Below are 6,027 nucleotides of genomic sequence, written 5' to 3'. Positions count from 1 at the left end.
GCCCGAGGCTCGAGCCGCACCCCCGGCCCCTCACCTTCGGCCCCGCCCGCCCTAGTGAAGGTTGGAGGGAGGAGGCGGGGTGGTGGTGGGGGGGAGCCCCAGGGCGCGCCCCGCCTCCGCGAGCCCCCGGCGCCCGACCCCAGGCGTTCACTCGGAGGGCCGGGGTCCGGCGGGTCGCGGGCGCTTCCTCCGTCCCACCCGGGGCGGGGCGCGGGGTCCGGGAGAGAGTCCCCCCGGGCCGCTCGCCCCTCGCTGGGCACTACCACAGAGGTGTCCGGTGCCCCAGGAGCTCCAGGCAAGAGGGATTAATGCCCGGGGCGCGGGCGCGGCCGGGGCAGACGCCGCGGTGGGGTTCGGCAGGTAGGCGTTCTCGCCTTCATGGTCATGGCAGGCCTGGGCCGAGGGAAGAGGCGTGCGGCCAGAGCGAGGGAAGCTCTGGGAGTTGAGCTTCAGGGCCTGGGCGGCCGGAGCCGCGGAGGGTTCACGGGCGCGACCGGGCCCCCCCCTGCTCGGCACTCGGAGCTCCTGGGCCCGCCCCGCCCCACGGTCTCCGGCCCCCGGACAGAGCCAGGCCCTGACCTGGGGGGTTCCGCACCCTACGGTACAGACGGAGCGCCACGGCAGCTCTGGGGGAAACGCACCTGCAGAGGGAAGGGCGAGGAGGGTCCCAGCACTGCACCCGGCGGTGGGCGGTGCCACCTGCGCCCGGCTCAGCGGAAGGAGGGAGCTTGCACTGCGAGGGGTCCAAGGGGGCAGGGGAGGGACCTGTGGCCAGGTGATCGGGGAGCTTGGGCTTCATCCCAAGGACGGAGCGGCGCCCAGGGAGTGCTTGATGCTGGCCGAGACCTACTCAGATGAGGGTTTCCGAGAGCTGCGGCTCCCGAAGGGCGTGGATGAGAGAACAAGACTGGGGGGCGGGGAGGGGGAAACCGGTCAAGTGTCCAGTCCTAGCCCTGGAAGAGAAGAGGTGGGGCAGAGGACTGGGCTGGGTGTTCCAGATTTGCCCCCAGACCCACCCTCTTCCCCCCTCCCTGCCCTGTGCTCTGGGACTGCATCGGTGACCCCATCCCCCACTCTCCCCTGGCTTCCAGTGAGTTTGGACTCCAGCCCAGAAATTGGAGAATTTCCCCAGTTTCCTCCTGGCTGGGCACACACCTGTCTTCTCTCTGAGGCCCCAGGCCCTGCCCTGAGGCCCTTTCTACCCTCTTAGGACTCTGGGAAAGGTCAGTTTTCATTCCAATCCCAAAGAAAGGCAATGCCAAAGAATGTTCAAACTACCACACAACTGCAGTCATCTCACAGGCTAGCAAAGTAATGCTTAAAATTTTCCAAGGCTTCAACAGTACATGAACCGTGAACTTCCAGATGTTCAAGCTGGATTTAGAAAAGGTAGAGGAACCAGAAATCAAATTGCCAACATCCGGTGGATCATCAGAAAAGCAAGAGTTACAAAAAAACATATACTTCTGCTTTATTGACTACGCCCAAGCCGTTGACTGTGTGGATCACAACAAACTGTGGAAAATTCTTCAAGAGATGGGAATACCAGACCACCTGACCTGCCTCCTGAGAAATCCCAGGAGGTATACAGGTCAGGAAGCAACAGTTAGAACTGCACATGGAACAACAGGCTGGTTCCAAATCAGGAAAGGAGTGTGTTGAGGCTGTATACTGTCACCCTGCTTATTTTAACTTCTATGCAGAGCACATCATGAGAAACGCTGGGCTGGAGGAAGCACAGCTGGAATCAAGATTGCCAGGAGAAATATCAATAACCTCAGGTTTGCAGATGACACCACCCTTATGGCAGAGAGCGAAGAAGAAGTAAAGAGCCTCTTGATGAAACTGAAAGAGGAGAGTGAAAAGGTGCTGGAAAATGTTAAAACTTAATATTCAAAAAACCAAGATAAGATAAGATCATGGCATCCAGTCCCATCACTTCACAGCAAATAGATCGGGAAACAATGGAAACAGTGACAGACTTTATTTCGGAGGGGGGGGGGCTCCAAAATCACTGCAGATGGTGACTGCAGCCATGAAATTAAAAGATGCTTGCTCCTTGGAAGAAAAGCTATGACCAACCTAGACAGCATATTAAAAAGCAGAAACATTGCTTTGCTGACAAAGGTCCATGTAGTCAAAGCTATGGTTTTTCCAGTAGTCATGTATGGATGTGAGAGTTGGGGCATAAAGAAGGCTAGCACTGAACAATTGATGCATTTGAACTGTGGTGTTGGAGAAGACTCTTGAGACTCCCTTGGACTGCAAGGAGATCCAACCAGTCAGTTCTAAAGGAAATCAGTCCTGAATAGTCATTGGAAGGACTGAAGCTGAAACTCCAATACTTTGGCCACCTGATTCGAAGGGCTGACTCATTAGAAAAGACCCTGATGCTGGGAAAGACTGAGGGCAGGAGGAGAAGGGGACGACAGAGGGTGAGATGGTTGGATGGCATCACTGACTCGATAGACGTGAGTTTGAGCAAGCTCTGGGAGTTGGTGGTGGACAGGGAGGCCTGGCATGCTGCAGTCCATGGGGTCGCAAACAGTCGGATGTGACTGAGCGACTGAAATGAACTGAGGGCTCTGGGACCAGCCCCTACCTTCACCACCCTGTTGGTTTCACCTCCCCCTTACCTGCACCTTGGTAAGTGGAGCTTTATAAAAGTCCTTTTCTCTCTTTGCATCTTTCTCCTGCCAGAACCCTGGTTTCCTCTAAGGTGAGGGAGAGAGGAGGCAAGGAGGATGCCCAGTGGTCACCTGGACCCCTGCTGGCACTGGAAGCAGGCGGACGGGCCAGGAGAGCGTGTGTGCAGGGGTCAGCTGCTGAGTTTGACGTGGAATGGTGGAGAGACCTAAGGACACTTAGGGGAGCTGTCCAGGAGCGTTTGGGATTCAGGACAGAACTGGGGCATCTGGAGGCATCCTAAGGCGGGGGCAGTACCTGGAGCCCTAGGGAGAGGGTAGGAAAAACAAGTAGACTGGCCAGGAACCTGCAGTGAGGGCTGGAAAGGAAACCGGAGGAGGGTGAGGCCATAGTCCCCCCAAGGTGACCTGTACGTTGGAAGCAACCTTAGCAGCTACAGGACTTTTTTTTTTTTTCTAATAATTATGTGAACCAATCTTGGAGTCCATGAAAAAAACAAAGATGCAAGAATAATTAGCCCGAAAGGACTTGAATAGACATGTCTCCAAAGAAGATACCCAAATGGCCGACAAGCACATAGGAAGATGGTCAATACCATTAGTCATTCAGTTCAGTTCAGTCACTCAGTTGTGTCTGACTCTTTGCGACCCCATGAATCGCAGCACGCCAGGCCTCCCTGTCCATCACCAGCTCCTGGAGTTTACTCAAACTCATGCCCATCGAGTCGGTGATGCCATCCAGCCATCTCATCCTCTGTCGTCCCCTTCTCCTCCTGCCCCCAATCCCTCCCAGCATCAGGGTCTTTTCCAATAAGTCAACTCTTTGCATGAGGTGGCCAAAGTACTGGAGTTTCAGCTTCAGCATCAGTCCCTTCAATGAACACCCAGGACTGATTTCCTTTAGGATGGACTGGTTGGATCTCCTTGCAGTCCAAGGGACTCTCAAGAGTCTTCTCCAACACCACAGTTCAGAAGCATCAATTTTTCGGCACTCAGGTTTCTTCACAGTCCAACTCTCACATCCATACATGACCACTGGAAAAACCATAGGCTTGACCAGATGAACCTTTGTTGGCAAAGTCATGTCTCTGTTTTTTAATATGCTATCTAAGTTGGTCATAACTTTCCTTCCAAGGAGTAAGCATCTTTTAATTTCATGGCTGCAGTCACCATCTGCAGTGATTTTGAAGCCCCAAAAAACAAATCATTAGGGAGATACAAATCCACACCAGAAGGAGATACCACTTCATACCTGTTAGGATGACTACTGTTAGAAATTAATAATGATCAGTGTTGGGGAGGATGTCTGTGGAGAATTAGAACCCTGTGCCCTGTTGGTGGGAATGCAAGATGGTGTTGCTTCTATATAGATAGAACTCCCATACAATCCAGCTATTCCACTTCTGAATATATGCCTGAAAGAGTTGAGAGCTGAGACTCAAATAGGTATTTGTACACCTGTGTTCACAGCAACTTTATTTACAATAGCCCAAAGATGGCTGTATCCCAAATGTCCACCCATAGATGAATGGATAAACAAAATGTGGTCCATCCATACAATGGAATATTATTCAGCCTTTAAAAGGCACATGGATGAGCCTTGAAAACAGTACACTAAGAGAATTAAGCCGGTCACAAAAAGCAAACTCTTTATGATTCCTAGAGTAATCAGATTCTTAGAGACAGAAAGTAGAATGGTGATTGCTGAGGGCGGGGGTAGGATGAGGAGTGAATATTTAATGGAGACAGTTTCAGATTCAGGAAAGAAGGTGAAAAAGTTCAGGAAGTGGATGGTGATGATAGTTGCATGACGACACGAATGTACTTAATGCCCCTGAACTGTACCCTTAAAAATGGTTGCAGTGGCAAAAAAAAAGGTTTTTTTAAATAATAGATTTCATGTTTTTTATGTGGACAGAGGAGCCTGACGGGTGGGCTACAGTTCATGGGGTCACAGAGTTGGACACAACAGGAGGGGGAGGGTCCCTGCAGAATGTGGCAGGGAGCGGCCAGCACGCCCTGTGGACCCCTGGCTCCAGGGCCAGGTAGGGTCTGAGTGGTCCCTAGGGCCTGAGGCGGAGACTGCAGACACCCTTGCGGGTTGGAGTGGGTCCCGGGGATGCAGAAGAGAGATAACGCAGGGACAGAGGCCTCCCTGCCCTTCCTGGCCCGGGGCCTGCTGCCCTTTGAAGCCTGGACTCGGCATTGTCGGGCGGGGCTGGGCCTAGAGCCCCGCTCTGGTCAGGGCCCCCCCCTGAGCCCCACGCCCTGCTCCTCGGGCTTAGGCTGGGGTTCTCTGGCAGAACTCAAATAACCTGAGCGTCTGCCAGCCCAGCTGCCCTGTTCTCGGGGGTCAGGGGTCAGGGAGTGGCCATCCTTTGCATTTGGACGTTTGCACACGGCCGCTCGTTTCACGAGGCATTTGCTGTGAAATGAGAAGGAAGCCTCAGGGCTGTGGTAACTCCTGACCCAGAATGAAGCCCCAGCCCCAGGCCCCTTCTGGGAGTCTGTCCGGCCTTGCAGCCTCGGACCTGAGCCAAAGGTCGGCTGCAGCCGGCGGCGGGGGCGGGGGGTGGGAGGGGGGTTAGTGGGACTTCCCGAGGGGCCGGCGTCCCCCTCGGTGTTCCCCGCGTGTCTGCCCAGGCCTGTGTGGACCTGCCCGGCCCTGGGCCAACAGGGATGGCCCTCAGGCCTGGACGCAGGCTGAGAGCGGGCAGGGCAGCTGGGTCAGAGGCAGGGAGGCCCCTGGCCTTTCTCCCAGGTCTGCTGGCCCCCTGTCTGAGCAGCGGGTAATTATCCTAATTACCCGCAGACGGCAGGAAGGCCGGTCCTAAAGCCTGGGCCACACGGTGTCCCTGGTTAATTATTCAGCCCAGCTGAGACCCCAGCTGAAGGGGCGCCCCTCCACTGAGGGGGAGGGGGGCACCCCGTCCTGCTGGGCCTGGCCTGGGAGCAGCAGATGCTGGGTGTGGCAGGCCAGGCATTAGCCCCTGCACCCCTAAACCTGAGGGCAGGTGGGAGGGGCTGCTGGCGGCTGGGTCCCCGAGAACCTTGAGCCTTCCTATTGAAGGAGTGTCTGCCTACACCCCCCACAGAAGTCACTCCTACAAAGGGAACCCAAGGGTGGGGAGGGCTGTGGCCACGCCCCACCAGGTGGGTGCTGCATCCATCCCGCACCCGGCCCCTCCCCATTCACGCCCTAGCCAGGGGCCCTCTTGTGCTCTGGGACTGGGCAGGAGCTAGGAGCAGGTCCAGCTCGGGAGCCCTGGGTGTTTGCTTGCACCCTCTGGCTGGCGGGCAGAGCCCACCTCTGCTCGGGTCCAGGCTCTCATGCGCCGCCTCCACCCAGCCCCCATAATCCTATAGCTCCGTCTCGGGGTCC

Source organism: Cervus elaphus, chromosome 13 (genome assembly GCF_910594005.1).
Source record: "Cervus elaphus chromosome 13, mCerEla1.1, whole genome shotgun sequence".
NCBI classification, from domain to species: Eukaryota; Metazoa; Chordata; class Mammalia; order Artiodactyla; family Cervidae; genus Cervus; species Cervus elaphus.
Note: the sequence above shows the minus strand (reverse complement) of the source record.